The sequence below is a fragment of the Hemitrygon akajei genome, chromosome 18, assembly GCF_048418815.1.
Source record: "Hemitrygon akajei chromosome 18, sHemAka1.3, whole genome shotgun sequence".
In the NCBI taxonomy this organism is placed as follows: Eukaryota; Metazoa; Chordata; class Chondrichthyes; order Myliobatiformes; family Dasyatidae; genus Hemitrygon; species Hemitrygon akajei.
The window spans coordinates 10,604,091-10,630,214 of record NC_133141.1 but is presented as its reverse complement, the minus strand read 5'-3'; the positions used below and the strand labels follow the sequence as shown (position 1 = coordinate 10,630,214).

The following is a 26,124-nucleotide window of genomic DNA, read 5'->3' as shown; positions in this document are numbered from 1 at the left end:
AGATGGGTAAAGTCAGCATGGGCGTGGTGGGCTGAAGGGCCTGTTTCTGTGCTGTACCACTCTATCACTGTATCTTGCAGTAGAATCTCTTATTGCATGTGTTTCTACTTGCTAGCTTACCTATCAATGTAGAATCACGAGCAGGAGCAATTACATATTCCTGGTTAGTGCAGTAAATCTTTTACCCACTTTCTATACTACCTGAGGTGCTTAAGGAGAGCAAATCTACCCCAAAAATTGCTGGCCAACTTTTATCAATGTGTGACACAGAGCATACTGTCATATGGATTGACAGTGTGGTACTCTAGCTTCAGCCAATGGGCAATTAGGACGGTTCAGCACATCATTGGGACTCAACTACAGGACCTAGAGACAATCTACAACTCGCGATGTCTACAGCGCACTCATAATACCGTTAAAGACCCATCCCATCCTGGACATTGTGTTCAGTCTCCTGCCATCTGGTAGGAGATACAGGAATATCTCAGCCAAGACTGAAAAACAGCTTCTTTCCGGGGGCTGTTGTGCAGCTGAATCACTGGCTTGCCAATGGCCTTTGAGTGTTATGGAGCATCAAAGTCACTTGTTGCATGCAAATATGGGAATTAAAAAAAAATTAAGCCATACTGCCTGCATTGCAAATGTCTGTTTTGCATGGACTGGAGTAACACCACAATCTCATTGTTTTTAGCAATGAGAATAAAGTTCTACTCTATTCTTTTCTTTCTACCTCCAACATTCAAAGACTTCCAACAATAAAGGCCCACAAGACCAGCCTGGAAAGCATGGACCACTCAAGCCACCTCTCAGCAAAGGCAGACACTGATGATGATGAAATCCACCATCCCCTTTGGTGTGCCAATACAGTCTGTGGCAGTCTGACAAAAAGTAGATTTGACTATCAAGGCCTCAAGATGAACACAAAACTCACGGTCTATCAGACAGCAATGATTCCTGCCCACCTCAATGCTCCTGATGCTTGGGTGGCTTACAGCAAGCTTCTCAAAGTAAATGAGAGGTACCAGCAACACTGTCTTTGAAAAATCCTCCAAATCCAATGGCAGGATAAGCAAAACCAGTTGAGTGGCCTTTCCCAGGTGAACAGTCCCAGTCGCAAGTCGAGTTTCACTCAGCAGAGATGTCATGCCCATTGTGCTCATGAAATACACAATAATGGTTCATGCCAAGGTGCCAGAAAGTGTGAACCACTAAATTCATACATCAGAAGTACGCAAAAACCCAGCATAAACAAGAGCATCACCAATTGGGGCAGCATCTATGGCTCCCACGCTACCCTTATCCACCACTTTGGAAACTACAGAACTGGAGTGAAAGCAAATCATTCTGAGCTCCTGGTACAACCAAAGGAGCAAAAGTCATTGAATAGCCACCCTCTCTAGCAAGTTTGCACCCCTCGAGACTGCATTGAACAGCATTGTTCTGAAAAGAAGTTTCTATGGATATGATAAGGATAGAGGGCATTTTGAGCAAAATCTGTGCGACATAATCTTTAACATGATATATGAAATATAGTCTGCAAACAATTTTAAAAGGGCATTCTGAGATACCCACCTACTTCAATTATACTGGTGCCCGAACTAGTACACTGGCAACCTACCTCACTATCGTCCAGTCGCACTTACATCTATTGTGATGAAGTGTTTTGAGAGGTTGGTGATGAAACACATCAACTCCTACCTGAGGAGCAACTTGAATCCATCCCAATTTGCCTACCATCACAATAGGTCAACAGCAGATGCCATTTTTTGGATGGTGATGAATCAACATATAGGAGGGAGATTGAACATCTGGCTGAGTGGCTCAACAACCTCTCACTCCATGTTGGCAAGACTAAGGAGCTGATTATTGACTACATGAGGAAATCAGAGGGCCATGAGCCAGTCCTCATTGGGGATCAGCAACTTTAAACTCCTTGGTGTTACCATTTCAGAGGATCTGTCCTGGGTCCAGCACGTAAATGCTATTACAAGAAGGTACAGCAGTGTCTCTGCTTTCTTATAAGCTTGCAAAGATTCGGCATGACATCTAAAACTTAGACAAACTTCTATAGATGAGCAGTGGAGTGTATATTGTCTGGTTGAATCACAGTCTAGTATGGAAACACCAATGTCCTTGAAAGTGAAATCCTACAAAAAGTCGTGGATACGGCCCAGTCCATCACGGGTAAAGCCCTCCCCACCATTGAGCACATCTACATGGAGCGTTGTTGCAGGAAAACAGCATCCATCATCAGGACGCCCACCACGCAGGACATGCTCTCTTCTCACTGCTGCCATCAGGAAGGAGGTACAGGAGCCTCAGGACCCACACCACCAGACTCAGGTACAATTATTACCCCTCAACCATTAGGCTCAACTTCACTAACCTCAACACTGAACTGATTCCACAACCTAGGGACTCATTCTCATGTTCTTGAGATTTATTGCAAATTTATTAATTATTATTCTGTTTCGTTCTTTTCTTTTTGTATTTGCACGGATTGTTCTCCTTTGCACATTGGTTGTCTTCGTGTGCAGTTTTTCATTAATTCTATTGTATTTACCATGAATGCCTGCAAGAAAACAAATCTCAGGGTTGTATATGTGACATATGTGTCTTTTTGATAATAAATTTACTTTGAACTTTGTATATTAAGATGCTAAAATCAACAATTCAGTGAACGGACTTGTGCAGTGATTTGGGCCAAATTAGAATTGGAGATGGTGTTTAGCCACATTGTCAAACAAAAGGCAGCCTAATTATTGGATTTAGCATAAACAACTACTGAACAGAGTCTAAAAGGCCAACAAGGCAGAAGCCAGGATCAACGATAATCTTTGTTTCACTCGCCAATTCACCATTATCTGCTCTTCCCAATTCACGGCACTCCCCAAAATGCTGGAGGAACTCAGCAAGTCAGGCAGCCTCTACGGAGGGAATAAGCAGTTGATGTTTTGGGCTACAAATTTTTATCAATCCTGACTTGCTGAGCTCCTCCAGTATTTTGTGTGTGTGTTACTCTAGATTTCCAGTATTTGCAGAATCTCTTGTGCCTCTCACCATTCTATAACTGGCAGACTCTGAAAGACAGATTAGTCCATCAGGCCTCAAGGCTTGCTGCTGGGATACTGATTGAAGTGCTCGCTCTCTTGGATCAGGGCCAATCAACAGCTGCTTCTCAATATGAAACAAGACACAGGAAAGCAACTGTTCCTGAGTCAGCACTAATACTGGTACTTCACAGCAGGGATTCACAGTGATTCTATTTCACAACAGAATTAAATGCAGGGGCTTCCAATGGCTGTCAAGCATTCCCCAAATTTACGTGTTTTATCAGTTGTTTCAGTCATAGACACCGAATGCCAAAGATATATTCAGCTGAACTGTTGCTGTCATCTAAGTGCTACAGCGAGCTCCAAACAACAGCAACATAAAGGATGTAACATTTAAAATTACAGCGCAAAATGTAGATACCATGGGTTTCAAAGTTAATACATGCAACTTTGTCCTATATAACATGCAAGCCAAGGGCTGGTAGTTAGTGCAGCTGGCAATGCTCAGGATAAACTTGGGTTCAATAAGAGTGCCAAACAAGCACTTTTAAAAGTCACTAGCTTAATTTGGATTCTCCTCACACCACACACAGTGCATTAAAGTAACCCCAAGCTATACACTAAATGACAAATCAGGTGGCCTCAACGTAGTAATAAACACCATAGGTTCTCTCAAACCACTTAGAAAGAACACAGCTGCTCACCTATCTTACTCTTTGCCCTCAAGCAAGCCCAAATCCCTTGATATGTATCCAAAAATGTTTTGATTTCAGTATTGAATAAGCTCCATGGATGAACATCTGCAGTCACTCGGAATAGATTAGTCCAAAGATTGGCAACACTGAAAATAAAGTTCTCATTAGTCCTAAAAGATAGCACAACCCTTATGCATTTGAGGTGTTACCCCAAAGCCCTAGAAATCTTGCTGACGGCAGCATTCCAATCCCCTTGCGAGGAGGGCTTATATAGTACTTGCTTCCACGCCTGTCAGCTTTTTAAAAGTATATTTCTCTACAACACATCTGCAACTTTCTTATCCACTCTTCCCTTCGCACTGTGTCCTTGCAATTTATTTCCCCAGTTTCATCAACTAAGATGGGACTTTGATTCTAACAGAGGCACAGGCACTGATCTTTGTGGCAGTCCAGTCAATGCAAAGGCAGCTTATTGCATTATATCCATTAGCCAGCCCTTGATCGAATCCCACAAATTCCAGTTTTGTGCAACTATAATCATGGGGAAACCAAGACAAGGCTTTTTGAAAAGACAAGCGTAACACACACAAAGCACTAGAGGATCTCAGCCGTTCAGGGAGCATCTATGGAGAGGAATAAAGAGTTGACGTTTTAGGCTGGGTCGCTTTATTAGGGCTGGAACGGATGGGGATAGAAGCCGAAAGCTAACATATTACATTGACTTTCTGTCCAGTTAGTTAAACCCGAGAAAGAATTTTCCAGTACTCTTTTTTTTCATAAAACTTGCCATATCATCAATTAACTTTGAGATATTGGTAGAATGCCCTACCCCACAAGGTGAACCTCTGCCATAAACAGCATACATTTCATCCCAAAGCCCAGATTCTACTCTAGGCTGTCCTTTAGTCTTATGATAAGCTTAGATTCATCTTCAGTGGCGCTGAGACTTTTCCGAGTGTCAACTATAAAGCAATGCAACAATGTCACAGCCTCTCAGTGTTCCAGACAGTAGAAATTGACTGGCCCCAAACTCCACACAAAGGGTACAGCATTAAAATACTACTTCACCCCACTAGACACCAAACCCTGCTCTCATCTCCCCAATTTGAACTGACTAAGGGTATTCAAGCTGAAATGTTAACTTCTGTTCCTTCCTGTGCATATACTGCCTGACCTGGCGTGTTTCCAGCATTTTTTAAAATTTCAGATCTCCTTCAACTGAAATTTTTTTTGTGACTTTCTGAAGAAAACAAGGTGGCAATGGAGATGTGAGATGATACAAGTATTAAGGAGTACGGAGAAGGAGGAGAGGGCAAATTGATTTGATGGGCTGGTAAAGGATACGGAGGGTGGGAAAAGTCAGAATACATAGAACCTAGCACAGTACAACACAGGAACAGGCCATTCAGCCCATAATGTTGTACCGAACCAGCTAAAAAGCAAATCAAAAACACGCAAACACTAATCCCTCCTCCCTACACCATATCCATATCCCTCCATCTTCCTCACATCCTGTATAATCATAGACTCCACCCACCCTGCGAATTCTCTCTTCTCCCTTCTTCCATGGGTAGAAGTTACAAAAACCTGATGATTTTATAAAAATCTATAAAGGTTATCCCTCATCTTTCAGGTTTTTGTTTCGTCTGCACATGGAAGAGGGGAGAAGAGAGAACCTAGCACAGTACAACACAGGAACAGGCCATTCAGCCCACAATGTTGTGCTGTACCAGCTAAAAAGCAAATCAAAAACACCCAAACACTAATCCCTCCTCCCTACACCATATCCATATCCCTCCATCTTCCTCACATCCATGTGCCTATCCAAATGTCTCTTAAAAGCCTCTAATGTATTTTCTTCCACCACCGTAGCAGGCAACACATTCCAGGTATCCACCACTCTGAGTAAAAATAAACAACCCCTCTCACCTTCAATACATGTCCTCCTGGTATTAGTCATTTCAACCTTGGGTAACAGATATTCTCTGTCTACTCTATCTCTGCCTCTCAAGAGTCTTGTAAACCTCTATCAGGACCTCCTGCCGAAGGGTCTCGGCCTGAAACGTCAACTGTACTCTTTCCCATAGATGCTGCCTGGCCTGCTGAGTTCCTCCAGCATTTTGCGTGTGTTGCATCGAAGAAAGATTGTTACATTTTAATATAGACACAAAGCAGGAAATTACAAACCAGTTTGCTTAACATACATCTTTCAGAAAATGTTAGAAAAATTCAAGGTAATCTAAGTCACCTTGTTTTTTTTTGGAAAATGAAATCACGTTTAATTAATTTAATGATTATTTGAAGAAATATAACATACACCATGAATCAAAATGAATCAGTACTAAGATTTCGGGAAGGCACTGGATAAAGCACCACATTAAAGATTATTGCAGAAAATAAAAGCTTATGCTGTAGTGCAAGATAATTGACTGGCTACAGCAATCAATAGCCTTTTTTTAATTGGTAAGATGCAACAGCAGAGTGCCAGAAGGATCAGTGCTGGGTCCTCAAGTTTTACATGACAATTTATGTACATAATATGAATGAAGGAATCCAATCTGGTGATGACACATATGTGAAAAGAATATGTGGGTACACGGGGTTAAGTGAGTGGGCAAAGATCTGGTGAAGAGAGAAATGTGAAGTTGTCTATTTAGCAAGAAAAATAAAATTATCAAGTTGTGACAGACTGTAGAGCTGAGATGCAGCAGGATTTGGCTGTCCTGGTTCATGACTGGTAAAAGATAGGTACGTGCAGGGACAGCGAGTAATTAGGAAAGCAAACACAGGCCCGCACCAGCTCACATACACCTGTCTATACATATGAGTGAAATTTGGGAGATAGGTAGGATGAATTTGCTGGTTGCTATGGGGCTGTCATCTAAGAACTTAGTTTATGGCCGCACTTCTGATTTGCAAGCTGTTTGGGTTTTAAACAGTTCACAGGAACAAAAGCCTATAAAAATTTGGGGAGGAGCTGTAATGTTATTTTATCACATACCACTTGGGGAATCGGATACAGAGTATGAAGATTAGTTCTGATTACATTTGGCATTGGTGAGACGACATCTGATGTACTGTGTAGTCCTGGACTCTTTATTTAAGGAAAGATGTTAATACATTCAAAACAGCTCAAGTAAACTTTAGGTAGCTTGTAACAGCTGGACTTTAAAAAATGAGAAGTAACATCTGATAAATACAAGTTCTTGAGGCTTGTGACAGTGTAAATGTAGGGAGGGCATTTCTTCTCACTGTACAATTTAGAATCTGGAGGTCACTGTTTGAAATTCCCTCACTTAAAATAACAAGAGTGAAATCTCTTCTCTTAGAGACTTGCAAGTCTTTGGAACTCTCTTCCTGGAAGATGGAAGCAGAGATGTCCATTCCAACCCCCTGCCACCAACAAACACTCAAGAGCGAAAGGTTACCATAGGTAGATAGGAACTCAGAGATGAATCTATAATCATCCCGGGTGGAGGAGCCTCCAGGGATCAAGTGGCCAACTGCTCCTTACTCATGTGTCTATATGAACTTGTGGTGGACTCATCTGCTACCAAACAAGAGAAAATCTGCAAATGCTGGCAATCCAAGCAGCCCACACAAACTGCTGGAGGAACTCAGCAGGCCAGGCAGCATCTATGGAAAAGAGTAAACAGTCGACGTTTCAGGCCGAGACTCTTCATCAGGACTCATGAAGGGTCTCAGCCTGAAATGCTGACTGTATTCTTTTCCACAGATGCTGCCTGGCCTGCTGAGTTCCTCCAGCATTTTCTGTGTGTGCCATCTGCTACCTATATAATTTATAGAGTACTGAGAAACAGGGAAAGAGGAATAGGCCAATGAGCTCCTTTGGTGCCAGCATCCAATGAGATCATGCAAATAACCTCCATGTATTCTTTGTCCACCCACCCCATCTCACATTATTCAAAACTCTGCTGCCAAATTGATATTGCATCACATTGTGCAACACAGATTTCCAAATTGCCTGCGTTTCTTAACTTGCTGGTCACAGCTCCGCCTCTAACTTTTACTACCATGAGGTACCAGGGTTTGTTGCAGGAGCCTCTCGAGAGAGCCTTTCTGAGATGGTGAAGTGTTGGCATGGACAGTAGTTTTTTGACAAGACTCTAGATCAGTGGTTCCCAACCTTTTCTATGCCCCACACCCCTAGGAAATGTTTGATTAATGTTCGCACCCCCTACAAAAGTAATATCACATTTGAAGATGAAGAAGTCTAATTTCTAATTTTTGAACCACATACAATACTGCGGGTGAACAAATTGAACTTTAAAAAATAAGCTTTTAACTCAGTGCATAAAATGCAAATATAAATTGAGCAATTAGATTCTAATTTATTCAGAAAAAATTGTAAACAGTAAATTGATGAGACTCCTCAACTCTGAGGTGTAACTCCCAGGTAACACTGATGAGACTCAACTCTGAGGTGTAACTTCCCAGGTAACACTGATGAGAATCCTCAATGCTGACTCGGGCAGCGGGAGACTGGAGTGTGCTTGGGACAATCGTTACTATCACTTCTCAAGGCACACTGACAGCTGGCTGAGTGATGACTCGTGACTTGTCACTCAAGCACACAAGCCACTCTTTGTCGCACCCCTTGAAATTCCATCTCGCATGCCCTGGGGGTGCAGGCACCCCAGGTTGGGAACCCCTGCTCTAGATCATGGTCCTTTTGGGGGATGTGCTATTGCTTGCATGTTGGGGGGAGGAGGGCAAGTGCTTTTGTTGGAGCAAATGTAGGGAGAGTTGATGCTTCTGCCTCTGCTTGTGTATGGGGGGGCAGGGAAGGGGGGCTTTGGGGTTCTAATGTTTTCTGTCATTCATTCTCTGGGTACTTTTTTTCTGTTTTATGGATGTCTGTGAAGAGGAAGAAAATAAGATTACATACTGTGTACATTCTCTGACATTAAATTGAACCAAATTCACCTAACTGAAAGTGTTTCAATCTGACCTTCAGTTCAAATTTTGCAAACCTTTTAATCTTCCAAATTCCTTGAAAACAAGTTATCGGTGTGAATTAAACCTTGAAATCCAGCCATTACTCTGATAAACCTGCACTTCCCCAAAAATCACTTCCCTATGGGCTGTAGTAGAAATGTTTACATTCTGAATTCCAACCAAACGCTGGAGGAACTCAGCAGGTCAGGTAGCATCTACGAAGAGAAATAAGCAGTTGACGTTTTAGTCGATAAAGGGTCTCACCCACCAGCATTTTGTGTGTGGTGTTCAAGATTTCAAGCATCTGCAGAATCTTTTGTGACTTTGAATTTCGCCTGCCTTAATAGAAGCAACTTCTTAATAAATAGAAGTTTGCGCAAGACCTAGAAAATCTAAGAAACAACTTGCCAAAAGATCTACGTGAACAACAAAATTAACCTACTGGGAAAACAAGAATATTACAGCTGGCCTATTATATTGAAAAGGGTTTCATTCAACGAAAAATTTACAGGATAAATGCAGTTAGATTTGAAAACTATTATCAATGATCTATGAAGAATGAGTTTATTCAAAGTAGCAGAAAGAAGGTGAACCCATATCTCCACAGCATTAGAACATTGTCAACAACGAAGGGGGGGATGTGGACTAGGTAAAACACAACTCCAATTACCCCTCCCCCCATGAGGGACCCCCTCCTTCCCCCACGGTGAGGAAGGATCACTCTCCTTCCAGCTCCTCAGAGGACTCCTCCCCTCAGCACTTTCTGTAGAAGAGAAATTGCACTCAACCCTCTACAAATGCAGAAAGGAGAGATCCTTCTGCCCCATTCCCCAGCACCTGTTTAGTAGAGGGATCATTCTCCTCCACAACCCCACGCAGAGGGATCACCACTGCTCCACAACGGAGGAATCAACCTCCCCCGTAGGGGAGGGATCCCCACTCTCCCTCGCCCCCGCAGGGGAGGGATCCCCTCTCTCCCCACCCCCAACCCCACCATTCCAGACACAGGAGATTGCCCATCCCGGGAAGTACCTCGTCCCTTCCATAAAACGGGCCGCCCTCCAGTGACCAGGGAGGCCAAGGCCACCACTTACCTATCTCGTGCTCCGCGAAGCTCGGTCTCCAGGTGCCGCCCTCTCAGCAATGACGCACGGAAACATCATTGCCGGCAGACGTCACTACCGGTCCCGCCTATAGATAACGAACAGTTGTCGCTAGTTGATAATAACGTCATTAATAACATACCCTGGTTACTGCCGACATAACTAGTAACCCACTCCAATAACTGACGGTGTAACTAATAACATACTCCGTTAACCAACAACATTATTAGGAACTCACCTCGGTAACCAACAGCATAACTAACAACTCATCCCGGCAACTAACGACGTTACCAGCAACTCATCCTGGTAACTGACGGCATTATTAGTAACTTACCCTGGTACTAACGGCGTTGCCGGTAACAGCCTTTCTGTCCCGCTGTAAACCTGCCTCTCAAAGTCGAGTTTATTGAATATTCTACTTACTGCAGCATCACAGGCACATAGTATTATAAACAGCAAAAAAAAAGTTCAAAGTAAAATTTATTATCAGAGTACAACCCTGAGATTCTTTCTCTGCGGGCATACTTTGCAAATCTATAGAACAGTAACTGTAAACAGGATCAATGGACAACAAACTATGCAAATACAGATAATAAATAAATAGCAATAAACGACGATCATGAAGAGTCCTGAAATGAGTGCAGTTATCCCCTTTTGTTCAAGAGCCTGATGGTTGAGGGGTAGTAACTGTTCTTGAACCTGGTGCTATGAGTCCTGAGGCTTTTGTATCTTTTACCTGATGGCAGCAGTGAGAAAAGAGCATGGTCTGGTTGGTGGGGATCTCTGATAATGGATGTGTCATGTAGATGTGCTCAATGTTTAGGAGGGACCAAATCCACTTCCTTTTGTAGGATCAAAGGCATTGGTGTTCCCATACCAGGCTGTAATGCAGTCAGTCAGCACACTTTCCACCACACATCTATAGAAGCTCACCAAGGTTTTTAATGACATGTGACTCTCTGCAGCATTCTGAGGAAGTAGAGGCACTGTCATAAATTATACACAAGTTGTACAAGAAAGAACATGCTTAGAATACAAAACAGTCCACTTTTGCATAAAGTGTCAGTGTTGCTATGCTGAGGTGGTGATTAGGTTTATGCCAGTTGAAGGGAAGATACTGTTCTTGTACCTGGTGGGGTGGGATTTCAGGCAGCCTGATAGTAGCTGCAAGATGATTTTCCCTGGATAGCAAGTATCTTTAATGAGAACCATTCTCACTGCAGCTATCCCTGCAGATTCTTATCTCAATGAGGTCACCTCTCATTCCTCAAACATTGGAGTACAGAGGCCCTCTTGTTACAGAATCATGATGCCAGGAGCAGTAGCACTCCTGCTGGTACCACTGCCTCATCGCTTCTGCGACACAGGTACAATCCTGACCCCAGGTGCTCTTTGTGTGGAGCTTGCATGATCTCCCTGTGACTCTATGGTCCACACTTATAAAATACATCAAATGCTTCAAAACAAGACATTGCCTAAAATGATTCTGTCATTCTCCCTGCTCACCTCATCCTCCTAAGGAATGGTCACTTGCTGATCTGCAATGATATTTTCAATGTGGAGGGAGTTAAAGTTAATGAGGGGTCAATAAATGTCTACAGTATATTATGAGAACACATTATGTATAATATTAATGAGTTTAGAGGTTCATTGATTCCCCATCCACCATACCTTGCTTCCTGCGCCTGGCTAAGTTTGTATCCAATGCTTTGACTTTATGGAACTTTATCCATATGACCCACTGCAATGTGGAACCATATCAAAATCCTTCATACTTTCATGTAGATCACTGTAAACATATCCTTCTCATTAACCCTCCTGGTTCTGTCTAACAAATCCAAGGTGCTTTCCAACCAATCACATTCCCTCATTTGGAAATATAGTGATCTGAGAAATACACTGGAGAATTTCTCAAAGAACAGTATGTGATCATGCAAACAACTTTGACAGTATTAGCTGAGGTATAAATATTGGCCGATTCTTTCTGAACAGTGCCACAGGATTTTTACAAGCTGAATCATCTGTAGTTCAACATTAGTAAGAGAAAGGAGATGGTGATGCACTGCTCCCTGATGGTGAGGACTGACAAGTACCCTGGGGTGCACCTGGTAGAGACCCGAGTGGAGCACCAACACAGAGAAGGGCCATAATCGCTTCTACACCTTGTAGTATGCAGGCCTTTCTTTCACATGTTCTACCAGTCTGTCGTTGCCAGTACAATCTTCAATCAACATGGATGATACCAACAGGCTCAATAAACGAATTAGAAAGGCTGGCTCTGTTATAGGAGTCAAACTGGACACACTAGAGACTGTGGTAGAACAAAGGACCCTATGTTAAATCCAGGCAATTTTGGACACTCTTTCTCACCCTCTGCATGCCACCTTGGCTGAACAGAGCTATTAGGCTCTATAATGAGTCAACCTATAGCCAGGGAAGTGATGAACCCCCTCCTGTTAGACTGTGGTAACTTATTGTGTATTCTTTCTACTTCTCTTCTAATATTTATATCTGTGCTCTTGTAATGTTACTGTGACCCTGTAATTTCCTTTGGGATCAATAAAGTATCTATCTATCTAGGAGGAAGAGGGTCCTTAGTTTCATAGCTCATTAGTCAGCTCAATTTATTTCTGTCTCGAATCAGTCTTCTGACTGAGATGTGTGTGACATAATGATCAACTGGCTCTTTACTCGATCTTCCAACACATTTATTATTATTTTTTCTCCAAGTTTTCAACTAATGGGTTTAAAATTACAAAAACGTAAGCAATTTCAATACACCAGGGATTACAACAGGAAAAAAGCAACAAAGGCTTCTTTAAAGCTTCTGGTGTTCACAATGAGCTTCCATCTCATTAACGGTAACTATTAAATGTGGTACTTTGATGTATAATAATTCTCAGGGAGAATGCTTGAAGATACAACTATCCACAGAAGACAGAAGTCACTATTTTGACTAAATAGTTCATTCTTACAGTTGTATAAATTTTCTGCCAAAAACATCTCATTTGTCCAGTCTGTTTTTGACTACTTTGAAACATTCAGAATTTGTTGTATTGTTTAATCCCAAATAAATATGTAAATCTTAGTCTTACAGGAGCACAAAAATGCTTATGTACACTATTCATGTTCTCACCCCTACAGAACAGAGAACGATACAGCCCATAATGTCTGTGCCAAAAACGTCAAACTAAATCTCTTCTGCCTGCACACGATCCATATCCTTTCTTTCATGCAAATTCATGTGCATATCTAGAATCCTCTTTAAAAACCTCCATCATATCGGTTTCCATCATCACCCCTGGCAATCCATTCCAGACACTGACACTGTGCAAAAAAAAGTCCCACACATCTCCTTTAAACTTTCCCCATCTCATCTTAAATCTATGTCCTATACCAATTGACATTTCTACTCTGAGGGGAAGATTCTGACCGTTTATCTGTTGGTCTATAACTAAAAGGACAATCCAGAGAAAACTAGTTTGTCCAACCTCTCCTTATTGCACTCACATCTACTGTGATGAAGTGCTTTGAGAGGTTGGTCATGGCCAGAATCAACTCCTGTCTCAGCAAGGACCTAGAGCCACTGTAATTTGCCTATCACTACATCAACAGCAGATGCAATCTCACTGGGTCTCCACTTCGTCTTCAACCACCTTATTACACTAGTAATAACTACATTAAGACTGCTGTCTATTGACTACAGATCAGGATTCAACACAATCATACCCTCAATTCTAATCAACAAGCTTCAAAACCTCACTCTGCAACTGGATTCTTGGCTTCCTGACTGAGAGACCACAGTCTGTGTGGATCAGAAATAACATTGCCACCTTGCAGACAATCAGCACAGGCGCACCTCAGGGATGTGTGCTTAGCTCAAACACCATCTATAAATTTGCCAATGACACAACTATTGTTGGCAGAGATTCAGATGGTGACGAGAAGGCGTACAGGAGTGAGATAGATCAGCTGGTCAAGTGGTGTTGCAGCGACAACTTTGCACTCAATGTCAGTAAGTCTGAGGAATTGATTATGAACTTCAGGAAGGGAAAGTCGAAGAAACGTACACTAGTCCTCATTGAGGGATCAGAATTGGAAAGGGTGAGCATTTTCAAGTTCCTGGGTGTCAACAGCTCTGAGGATCTAACCTGGGCCCAACATACCAAAGCAGTTACAAAGACTGTATGACAGCAGCTATATTTCATTAGGAGTTTGAGAAGATTTGGTATGCCACCAAAGGCACTCGCAAATGTCTATGGATGTACCCTGCAGAGCTTTCTAACTGGTTGCATCACTATCTGGTATGGAAGGGGTACTGCACAGGATTGGAAAAAGCTGCAGAAAAACTCAGTCAGCTCCATCTTGGGTACTAGCCTTCCCAGAATCCAGGACACCTTCAAAAGGCAATCCCCAAAAATGCAGCATCCATCATTAAGGACTCCTCACCCAATCACCCAGGACATGCCCTCTTCTCATTGCTGCCATCAAGGAGGTGGTGCAGGAGCCTGAAGACACACACTCAATGTTTCAGGAATGGCTTCTTCCCCTCCACCATCAGATTTCTGAATGGACAGTGAATCCATGAATACACCACCTTGTTTTTCCCCTCTCTTTTTGCATTACTTACTTAATTCATTTTTTACATATTGCTCTGATTGTGATAAGTTATAAATATTATAAATAATAACATTTATAATTTTATTAGACAGATAGACAGACATACTTTATTGATCCCGAGGGAAATTGGGTTTCATTACAGCTGCACCAACCAAGAATAGTGTAGAAATATAGCAATATAAAACCATAAATAATTAAGTAATAATAAGTTAATCATGCCAAGTGGAAATAAGTCCAGGACCAGCCTATTGGCTCAGAGTGCCTGACACTCTGAGGGAGGAGCTGTAAAGTTTGATGGCCACAGGCAGGAATGACTTCCTATGATGCTCAGTGTTACATCTCGGTGGAATGAGTCTCTGGCTGAATGTACTCCTGTGCCTAACCAGTACATTATGGAGTGGATTGGAGACATTGTCCAAGATGTCATGCAACTTATATATTGCTGCAGCAAAACAAATTTCATGACATATGCCAGTGACATTACAGCTGATTCGGATTATGATTATGGCTCATGCTCTCTAATCCAGGCAGCCTCCTGGTAAACCTCCTCTGTACCCTTTCCAAAGTTTCCACAACCTTCCTGTAATGGGGCAATTGGAGTTGCACAAAACTCCAACTGTGGCCTAACCAAAACTCTATGTAGCTGTACCATGACTTCCTATCTCTTACAACTGAATGCCCAAACTGATGAAGGCCAGCATGTCGCATGCCGCCTTCTCCACCCTGGCCACATTTAGCAAACTACAGACCTGGATCTCAAGAAGATCTCTCTGCACTTCAATGCCATTAACTGTATATTTTCCACTTGCATTTGATCTCCCAGAGTGTAACACTCACATTTGCCCAGATTAAACTCCACCTGTCATTTCACCATCCATATCTGTGACTGATCTATATCCTTTGACGGCTCTCTACATCGCCTACACCACCACCTATGTATTAGTAAGCAGCTCCCACCCCTTACATTTAATAGAGTCATCAGAAGAGAACTAGCTCTTTTTTTTTTTTTTTTACAGCTTCTAAATCACTCAATGATCAATACACTTACAGAAATTTATATCAATTTTTTAATTATTCAGTGGCTTGAGAAATGCAGAAATAATACTTCACAAATTATAGAAAAGTTTAGTCAATTATTGGTTAGTGCACTTCACAAGTGAGAATAATCTGAGGATTCATTGAAACTTCAGTGATTACCAGCTTGAGGTATAAAACTCTATTCTCATCAGACCACCACATAGAATTCAGCCTCTCTTCAGGAAATAAAAAATATTAAAGTGAGAATTAAAGCAACTGTTGCTTTAAAAGCAAATCAGATTTTAAGATATACAACTAAATTTTGAATACAAGAAATTTATTTTGATTGGGGCTGCCAGATCTCATGCCATAAGCAAAGGCTGAAGAGTTTGCCAAGTAGAAGTTAACTGGAAGAGTGCAGTGGGGAAAGCATATGCAACATGTCAGCATTCAATAGAAAAATATTTGTTTAGAAATTTGTAAGTCTGCTCTGCCATTCCATCATAGCTGATTGATTATCTCTCTCAACCTCATTCTCAAGCCTTCTCCCGGTAACCTTTGATGCCCTAATCAAGAATCTATCAACTTCCACTTTAAATATACCCAAAGGCTTAGCCTCCATAGACATCTATAGCAATGAATTCCATAGATTCACCATCCTTTGGCTAAAGAAATTCCATGTAATTTCTGTACTAAATGGATATTCATCTATTCTGAGGCTGTGCCCTCTGCTCCAAGACTTACTCATTATCAAAGATAGGTTTCAATAAGATCCCCCCTCATTTTTCTAAACTGCAGTGAGAACAGGCCCAGAGCAATCAAATGCTCCTCATGCATTAACCCTTTCATAACTGGAATAGTTCTTGTGAACCTCCTCTGGATCTTCTCCAAGCTAAGGGGTCCAAAACTGCTCTCAATACTCCCAAGTGTGTGCTTATAAAGCCTCAGCATTACATCCTTGCTTTTATATTCTAGTCCTCTTGAAATTAATGGTAGCATTGCATTTGCCTTCCTCACCACAGACTCAACCTGCAAGTTAACCTTCAGAGAATCCTGCAGATTCCCAAGTCCCTTTGCACCTCTGATTTTTTAATTTTCTCCATGTTTAGAAAATAGTTGATGCCTTTATTCCTACTAAAGTGCATGATCATACACATCCATACACTGTATTCCATCTGCCACTTTTCCCATTCTCCCATCGGTCTAAGTCATTCTGCAGACTCCCTGCTTCCTGAGCACTACCTGCCTCTCCACCTATCTGCATTGTCTGCAAACTTGGCCACAAAACCATCTATTCCGTCATCCAAATTGTTGACAATGTGAAAAGAAGCGGTCCCAATGCTGACCCCTGCAGAACACTAGTTAACCTGCAGTTAACCAGAAGAGGCCCCCTTTATTCTCACTCTCTGCCCCTGCCAATCAGCCAATCTTCTATCTGTGCTAGTATCTTTCCTGTAATACCACAGGCTCTTATCTTGTTAAGCAGCCTCTTGTCAAAGACCTTCTGAAAATCCAAGCACACAACATCCACCGATTCTCCTTTGTCTAACCTGCTTGTTATTTCTTCAAAGAATTCCAACAGATTTGTCAGGCAAGACTTCCCTTTAAGGAAACCATGCTGACTACAGCCTACTTTATTGTGTGCCTTCAAGTACACTGGAACTTAATCTTAATAAAAGACTCCAACATCTTCCCAGCTAATGAAGTTAGGCTAACTAGCCTATAATTTCCTTTCTTAAAGAGTGGAGTGACATTTACAGTTTTCCAGTCCTCCAGGTCCTTTCCAAGATCTAGTGATTCTTGCAAGATTGCAACTAATGCCTCCACAATCTCTTTAGTTACATTTTTCAGAGTTCTGGGTTGCAGTCCATTGGCCCAGTGACTTGTCTACCTTCAGACCTTTCAGCTTCCCAAGTATCTTCGCCTTAGTATTAGCAACTACACTCATTTCTGCCCCGGACACTCAAATTCCTGGAATACTGGAGTGTCTTTCACAGTGATGACAGATGCAAAATACTTAAGTTCATCTGCTACTTTTGCCTCCCATTACTACTTCTCCATTGTCATCTCGCAGTGGTCTGATATCTACTCTCGCCACTCTTTTATTCTTTACACATCTGAAAAATCTTCTGATATCCTCTGATATTTTTGGCTAGCCTAATTTCCGGTTTAATCTTCACTCTCCTTACAGCCTGCTTTGTTGCCTTCTTGCTCCTCCAACCTGCATTTGACCTCATTGTGACATGTCAGTGTGGGAATAGGAAACCAAATTGAAATGATTTGCCACCAGGAGATCCTGGCAGTTACAACAGACGAAGGTGCTCGGCGGAGTGGCCCCAAAACTGTATCAGTTCTATAGAAGGGCCGGATAGAGGTCATCAAGAAGCCTGTGTGGTTACATGCCTCTTTCTACCTTAACTCAAATTGATAAATGGTCCTCACCAAACCAGCTTCCTCATACAATTTCATCATTACTCCTTGATCCCTGAATGGTACTCTGCAGTGAGTCAGGATCTAGCTGAAAACTTGGAGGCAGTTGAAGGTCAAGGAAAAGGAGGATGGTGGCAATAATCAATCCCAAGTAACACTGTGCAAGGCATTAAAATGCAGAAACTAAAATGGGAATAACAAGGCAAACAACAGTAACAGCTGGATATCATTTTTTTCTATTTGTAAAATGTTTTAAAAACATATATAATGCTACATACAAGCATCAATAAACAAATGTATAAAATACTGCAATTAGGGAATAAAACATTAAAAACTATATTACACCAATACAGAATACTGTTCAATTTATACATCATTTTAAATGCTGAATGTAGGAGCTTATCCAAATAAACTGCATTAGTGTATGTAGTGCAGATATTAGTATGCAGAAAGCATTTTTTATGAAAAGGTATCAAACATACATTTGCTGTAATGTGGGTCACACTTACAAAATACACCAAATACTTCAGAACAAGACATTCCCCAAGAGGACAACTCACCTCCTCATCTTTGGATGATAATTTACTGATCTGTTGCAATTATATTATCAGTGTTAGTGGTTTGTGGTGTTTTGGCATTGAAGAATAAAAAATATCATGTTGGCATCATCATAGAGTGGGGACCCTTATCCCTACAGAGACCCTTAAGATTTTGATCAACTTTTGCACAGGTCTGGTATTTTGCATGTTTTTTTTTAAAAAAAGCTTTTCATTTCCAGCATTTGTTTAATTTTAATCTTAATGATCCTGTATTTGGGTTTAAGATATTGGTGAGTCTGTGAAGTTGTTCCTCTTTTTTTTTGGCTAGCTGCAATTGCAATAACTATTCCTTTTAGCAATGGAATGGGCAGACAGAATTTGAAATCTCTTGGTTTGCAGTTCACACTGCAGGAATAGTACAAAAGGGGAGATGCACACTCAATGAGACCAGCACGAGGCCAAGCTCCCTTCTACAAAGTGCATACCTACAGAGATTAAGACTTCTGCTGATGCACCAATGGCATCATGCTTTCCACAGGGTGATATTGAAGATTCTCTGCAAATTTGCTGCAAACCTCTCTTCCCCCAATTTTCACTGTTAGCTTGAAATGGGTAGAGTTCAAAAAGGTATTGAAATTCAAGAGTGCCTTGCAAAAGTCCGTTTCAATCACTGCATAGTCACAAATTGGTCCTGATCACCCCTACCTATTCTTGTTGCAACCATGCACTCATTGTACAAGTTGAGTCCAATCTTAAATTAGTAATTTGAATCCAGTTATGGGATACATTTCTTTTCCTTCCATCATTGAAATTCTGTATGAGATTTGTCTTGAAACCTGCCTTGCTCAGTGCCCATTACTTCATTAGGAAGTGGACGTTACTGACCAGCACTCTCACAGTATGATGGAAGGCCAAGTGTGGGGATTAAAGATGGAATGGGGAAATGTTCTTGCACATAACCCAGAAAGTCCATAGCTACAGTGATGTCTACTGTGTAGATGGACAACCAGATCATTATTTCAGATTGAACTATATTGGCTGCATGTCTGGGTTAGCAGATAACTCTGGTCTTTCCAGCTCACCTCACATTGAATGACAAGGTTATGTTGGTCATAGTGGGTGGATAAAAGCTGAGGTAGAATGATACACTGCAGTAGGCTGATAATTTCAGCATTACTACTGTTATTGCTTGGTTTTCTGTTAAAAAAAAAATCCAAATAATTTATTTTAAAAGTTTTAGTTTGTGCTTGCCAATCAAACAGTGGAAAACAAACACGGAAACCATCGTAATGGATAGGAAATGAGAAGATGATCTATCCATCTCAATGGAGTGGACCCCTGCCAAATAAATGAAAATCTGGACTAAAGTCCAAATGACCATATTGATTCCATAAGCTGTTAGGAGACTGAGAGACTCGTCTGTCAAAGCTGCAGCGAAAAACTGCATTGTGGCACTTCATTGTACAAATATATAGAACTGTACAAGCATATATTCTGCAAAACAAAATTTATAATTATATACACCAAAGTGTCAAACTATTGCAATCCTTCTCCAGCCTGGGAGTTGTCAATATGCAAAGGTTCTCTTTCTGACAAACAATACTAATTTTAAAACTTTTGTGAATAGTATTAAATAGATATTTAACAGTGTTAATTTCTTCATTTCTGTGACCAAGAGTGCAAGCAGTTTGAATAGAGTAATTTTCCCCAATGGGTGGTATTGTATGACACAGAACTTAAGTTTCTGATTCTGGAATGCAGCAAAAGCACACGAGTTTGCTGAATCGTGTATCCCTATGTCTAACACTTCAGAAATTTGTATTTTGCAGGGTCACTGCACCCTACCAAAACTGTGGCAGATTTTGAGGAGTGTCTGTGTCTCTTTCTCCCAACTACTTGTTACAAATAAGTCTGATGAGAAAGTACATCCAGGTGTTGTGTTTAAATGCTTCAGCTTCAGATATTGATTCGCAACATGTTAAAGATTTGCAGTCGCATTGAAACAAACTTCTCCAGAGAAATAGGAGAAAATGGGAGAATGGCTCTTAACATTCTCCAGCGGCTAACCTACCTGTAGATGTTTAGTGGACAGGGCGGGGATGAAGTCAGGAAAGGATTCAAACTACAGTTCAGGCTTATCTATGCAACTCTTTGGCTTTGTGAATATATATTTGGGCACCGACAGTAGCACCATCTGCTGTTGGCTCTTATAAACGGCACTTTTGGTATTAAAATATACACTGAGAAATTCACACATTTAGTCAGAAACAGGCCTTTGAAAGCACATGATTTCTTCACACATTTGCAGTTTACTATATATTATTGTTATTTTACTTTGCAAAGTGAATATTTCAACTTATCCAGAGGACGACAACTTGCTTTGCCAGAAGCTGCAAGTGCTGTTTTGATGCCTCTCGTCCAAAATTCTGCAGGTCTCTGCCCAGCCAAGTATGCAGCTTAATGTATTAATTGCCCAACTTGCCACCCCAAAATTCATACAGAAATGCCTTGCTTCTGCTCAGACAATTCCCACTGGTATAAAACTGAGGGGATTTGTGCATACTAGATCTCCGAATTCAACGCCCCAGTGCTGCGTCACACCATCCAGAGAAACTTCATCAGTGGCTCAAAAGATTCTCTTCTCAGGCCTGGCAAATGTCCAATACCAATTGAAGCACAGAATTAAATGAAGACTACATATTGATTCAAATGGTTATAGTCGCCTGACACCTGCTTTTGTGAGCCTTATATTTAAGTCTCTGGTTGCCATAGGCTTGGGGCTGTAAAACACATTATACAAACCTCTAGGTACCCCAACAACAAAATGTACCCATGCTGGTCTGCAGAGCAATATGTTCACAATACTTCCTCTGCCTGTGACCTGTTGGGCTAAGGCAGTCCCAAAAATGACCTCCAGTTCCTGTCGCCTCTGAAATAAATTTTAAAAATCAGAACATGTGTCTGATGAATACTCCAAATGTATACGCAGTTTCTGGACTTGGAAGTGTTTGTGAGGGTTCAAAGGTTACAGTATGAGAGCAGGTGAGCCTGCAGTTTGGCACGTTCTCTCAAAGGCAGCTTAGACAATCCAACTGAAGAAAACATGGACAGCTGAATTAATGTCTCACTTAAAACCGACACTTCAGAACAGTTATGCCAGAGAGAAAATGGTGCCAAAAGGTTAAAGGAAAGTAGACCAACCTTGGCTGTCTCTATTTTCAATGAAAACATTCAAGTATCCTGAAAAATAGACATCTGGAAAAAAATTAAACTGTATAAATGTAGTTCCACTTATTAAAATATGTAAAATGATGTGGCATTATTTTATAAACAATAGAGTGGCTCTGCACCGCAAGCCTTTCGTGCTTCTTTGAGATTGACAGAGAGCTCCCTGCCATGCCAATGTGGCTGAAGACTTTACGCAGAAGTTCTGTACAGACCAGGGTGTGGGCTGCTAAATGCCAGGAATAAATTATTCCTCTTTCCTGCCAACAACTGTTGAGCATTACAGGGGTTTATATAAAAAAAAAACAGTACTCAACCTTCCAAAACTTTGAAAAATAGATGAGAGCTTGGAAGTGATGGCTTTTGCTGTTCTACAGGAAAGTACAGGAAGAAACTTGTAAGAAAGATTGAGCTACTGTCTTTCTGCTTCTTCAGTACTTAATTATTACTACTCTAAATTGGGTGTCTTAAATGTCACAAAACATTTCAGTTTATTGCATGGGGAATAGAGGTGGAACAAATAGATATGAGAAAAGCAAAAAGACTTCAGTTTAATGAGAATGAATGGGCATCTTTCCCTGTCCAGTTCTTTGCTCTGCTTCAGCTTCTGATAAGCAGAAACTGCTCTAACACGGAGTGGTTAATATGTAAGCTCGCATACATATCAATGTGATAATGAGCAGAGGATGTAGATAGGGAATCTTCACCTGAAACTATGGCTAATTTTTTTACACTTCTCTGAAGTAATGCTCTGAAAATCTTTTATACGCATGTAAGAAAACACTTTTAACATCTTATCCACAAGCTAGTGTCTCAAATCATGCAACACTTCTTGCTGTTCCACCCTGCTTTAGTTTGCTCAGTTCTTTGGAGTTGAACTTAAAACCCAAAAACTTTTGCCACAGAAGCAAGATACTGGAAATCTGAACTGAAAACAGAAGATGCTAGAAAAACTCAGCAGATCAGACAGTATCTGTGAAAAGAGAAATAGATTTAATATTCAGGTGAACCCAAAAACTTTTGAATGTTTAATAAATTTCTGAGATAATCAAAGATGTCCTTGGATAGGGCTCGAGGGAGTTTCTGAAGTTGAGAGGATGTTTTTAATAGAATAAGAATTATACAGTGTGGATGTGGGATAGTTAGTAAAGTGTTAATACTGGGAACAGGCCATACAGAGATCAGCCACATTGACAAGAGCGATCACTAGAGTCGACTGTACTTCCTTAGAAGGTTGGCATCATTCAATGTCTGTAGTGAGATGCTGAAGATGTTCTATAGGTCAGTTGTGGAGAGCGCCCTCTTCTTCGTGGTGGCGTGTTGGGGAGGAAGCATTAAGAAGAGGGACGCCTCACGTCTTAATAAGCTGGTAAGGAAGGCGGGCTCTGTCGTGGGCAAAGTACTGGAGAGTTTAACATCGGTAGCTGAGCGAAGGGCGCTGAGTAGGCTACGGTCAATTATGGAAAACTCTGAACATCCTCTACATAGCACCATCCAGAAACAGAGAAGCAGTTTCAGCAACAGGTTACTATCGATGCAATGCTGCTCAGACAGGATGAAGAGGTCAATACTCCCCAATGCCATTAGGCTTTACAATTCAACCGCCAGGACTTAAGAACTTTTTAAAAGCTATTATTAATGCTTTTTGAGATAGTGATTTAGATGCATATCATATTTTTTACTGAGTTAAGTATTGTATGTAATTAGTTTTGCTACAACAAGTGTATGGGACATTGGAAAAAAAAGTTGAATTTCCCCATGGGGATGAATAAAGTATCTATCTATCTATCTAAACCATTGGATTGAGCTAGTTTCATGATGAAGTGGACAAGGAAAGCTGTTCATTCTGGTATCAACTATAACATGAAAGTCCGCCTATCATCTTACAGTGATCTGCTGTTGGATGGGCTTCCAAAAACAAAGAGTGAAAGGATACACTTACATCTCTTAATTATTAGTTTCCAAATTTCTATTCTCATAATTCCTATGGCATAATAATTTTAATTTTTATAACATGCTTGTTGCACTGACAAGCAAAGTTAATACGCAACCTGTATCTGTACAAGATTGCAGAAACCTGTGCTGTTATCACTCTCAGCTTCTTTCCCAAGTTGGTGAAAATTACTTCCCAAATATGCTGGGCTGCACAGAACATACTTAAAAAGTCTCCCACCAATATCTGCAAAACCAGCTGCTTTTTTTCTTAAAGGCACCATATTTGCATCAGATTTATGCAAGTTTTGAGTCATATATATGTATATATAGACATATATACATATATAAAAACAAATAGCATCTCTCATAAATAAAAAATAAAATAAAAGTATAAGAGGCATAAATTACATCAGCAAAGAGAAAGTTAAAAAATAAGTTCAGTACAAAATACATTCAAGAAAGTGCATCTTCACAGAGCTGATAGCAGTTGATAGCCACCTTATTCAGAAAATGGGAGAGAGTTCTCTGTCCATTTGTTCTATAACTCAATTTTAAAACTGGTTCTAGTAATGGGCAACATCTCTAGTACAATCATGATGAGAATATTTGGGACTGAACAGTCACCAACATTGGAGAAGTAGATATTTTATGGGGGGGGGGGGTAATGGAGTTCAAAGAACTGGTTTGAAGAATTGCCATCCATCTCTGAAATCATTGCAAAACTTCCAATGCAATTTTTAAACATGAGCATCTGATGACGTACTGCATTAAGTTTTATGATTAAATGGAGATTACAGAACAAACGTTGACCAGTGGAGATCTTGGGATCAGTTATTTTCAAGAAACAAAATAATCAGATCTGAGACACTTCCTTTAAGCAATAAAGTTAAATCAACATTGTGTGCAAGGAATTTCCTCAAGCCTGGCTATTCAGCTGCTACAAGGGTCCCTTAAAGTCTGGCCACAGGAGAGATCACATCACAAATAGAGTTCTGACAAACATCCATTTGCTGAAAACAAAAACTGTAGTGTGCAGATAGATCGTGGTTTGAAGGCTCCACAAAAAAAGTTGCCGGAAGAACTCAATGAATCGCAAAATATCTGTGGGAATGGGAAGAAATTGGTGATGTTTCTAGTCGAGACTCTGCATCAGGACCAAGGGTGAAGAAGGGATATGGCCGGTGGAGAGAAGAGAGAAGGAGAGGGGCGGCAATTGATTGGTGGACTGAGGAGGGGTGAAGGATCATGGGAAGATGGAGCCTGGAAGGGGAGGGGAAAGGATGGAGCTGGGAGAACTAGATGAATGAAAAGTGGAAGGAGGTGGGGAAGAAGAATGTGTCAGGCGGGTGAATGGCAGGATAAAGGTGCAGATGGAGAGAGGCTAGAAGGGGAGAAGCAGGGACACGAGGGCTACTTGTGTTGGAACCTGTTAAGTGATAATGGGAACAACTAGGGGAACAGTTGAAGAGCAGATGGAACCAGGAGTGGGGGGATATAAACAGATGACAGGGAGCTTGGAATGGCTATTGTGGAAATAATGTTGGTGGTCTGTAAATTGGTCATCCAGATGTGTCTCAATTGACAAAAGGCTGCCAGTCTCAGCTAGGGTGATGTTTGTTACATGTCATAATTAACACACTGAACGGATAAAGTCTAAAACTCAAATGAGCAATCATCACTTCTGTCCTCTGGTGACATTCAGCTTAAAGCAACTCATTTCTTAACTGGACAAAGATTGGTATTTGTAGTGAGGCTATCAATGGCTTCAAATCCAGACCACCTGGGTATTCAAACCATGAGAGTGTCACTGATCACTATTTAATACTATTGTATAAGGGCTGCAAGTACCATCTTCAATGTACTTTTAGGACTGTAACAACCTTGGCTAAGAATAATGATATAGGGCAATCACTTCTTCAAAACAGAAGAAGATCACAAGCATATTTAGGATTAGGAGATCATTGTCTGCATGATTTCTTAACAATTGTGTTTAGGGACACTGTGGGAATCTCAATATAAAACTGCAACACTGATTGCACTGTCAAATTGCCCATCACTAATTGCAGATACTGTACCAGAGAAATCGCTAAGTCCTGTTAGCAATGTTGTAATTCTGTTACAGAAAAGGCAACACTCAGTGAGGTTACTGCTCCATTGCTGCATGGAGTCATTAACAGTCTCAAGTTCTAAAATTAATTTCAGTGTCATTACTTTGTTGAACTGTACGATTCACTGGCAGATCAAAAAGTAAGAAATTACAATTTCTCTTTCAAAAAAGAAACAGAATAACCTGAAGGCACGGGGTGAAAATCGGGGAGTAAATCCATTTCTTTCAGTTTGTGGAGAATTAGCACCTTTACCATGTGCAATAAATGAACTGCCCCTCTCACCCACAGCATGGAGACTGAATACAGCGTTAAAGCACAATGGATTCGACAACTGTTGAATTCTTTAGGCGCCAGCCAGTTATTCGACTGTTAGTAACCACAGTATGGTTTAACTTGATCCAAATCTCATCAAATCAAGGACATTCAAGGTTGGGCAAAAT

General features: G+C 41.0%; 1 protein-coding gene across 2 annotated transcripts in view; it reads right to left on the bottom strand.

Moving 5' to 3' along the window:
* ccdc47 (coiled-coil domain containing 47) overlaps positions 1-26,124 on the bottom strand; it is a 63,567-nt gene that overhangs the window by 37,192 nt on the left and 251 nt on the right. Inside the window, exon 1 of one of the 2 annotated variants that reach the window (XM_073070764.1) lies at positions 9,802-9,875. The exons of the other annotated variant lie outside the window; for it this stretch is intronic. The gene's annotated coding sequence lies outside the window, so the exon portion shown is untranslated. Of the gene's footprint in view, positions 1-9,801; positions 9,876-26,124 lie in introns of those variants that run through there. 2 annotated transcript variants of the gene reach the window in all.